The 386-nt window shown below is 36.5% G+C and overlaps 1 long non-coding RNA gene across 2 annotated transcripts in view; it reads right to left on the bottom strand.

Annotated features, from left to right (window-relative positions):
• LOC108449153 overlaps positions 1-386 on the bottom strand; it is a 45,881-nt gene that overhangs the window by 44,490 nt on the left and 1,005 nt on the right. The window lies entirely within an intron of this gene.

Below are 386 nucleotides of genomic sequence, written 5' to 3'. Positions count from 1 at the left end.
CCATGTCTGTGCATCCAATTTCAAATGTTAATTTTGGAACTAATATTGGTTCAGAACCAAACTGCATCAGAATAATTTCAGTTAAACACAATAAGCAGGCCAGTGACATTAAGAGAGGATAATTGAGACGGTGCTTTGGGCAGTTAAGAGATTGAAAGGAAAGGAGATAGACGAGGATTGGTTTAAAAAGGAAAAAAAAAAAGCTGAAATGTTATTGCCAGCGTTACTTAATTATTTCCGAGTTAACAACGCAAAATGAGGGTACACTAAATATAAATCCTTATCTTTAATTATCAAGCCTGTCCTGTTCTACTTGTACTGGAAAACCTGAAATCAATGGGAATGAATCCTAGCAGCGATCCAGTTACTACCAGAGCAGGACTACA

The sequence above is a fragment of the Corvus brachyrhynchos genome, unplaced genomic scaffold (assembly GCF_000691975.1).
Source record: "Corvus brachyrhynchos isolate BGI_N302 unplaced genomic scaffold, ASM69197v1 scaffold17, whole genome shotgun sequence".
In the NCBI taxonomy this organism is placed as follows: domain Eukaryota; kingdom Metazoa; phylum Chordata; class Aves; order Passeriformes; family Corvidae; genus Corvus; species Corvus brachyrhynchos.
The sequence above is the reverse complement of the archived record's forward strand: the minus strand, read 5'-3'. Positions and strand labels throughout refer to the sequence as shown.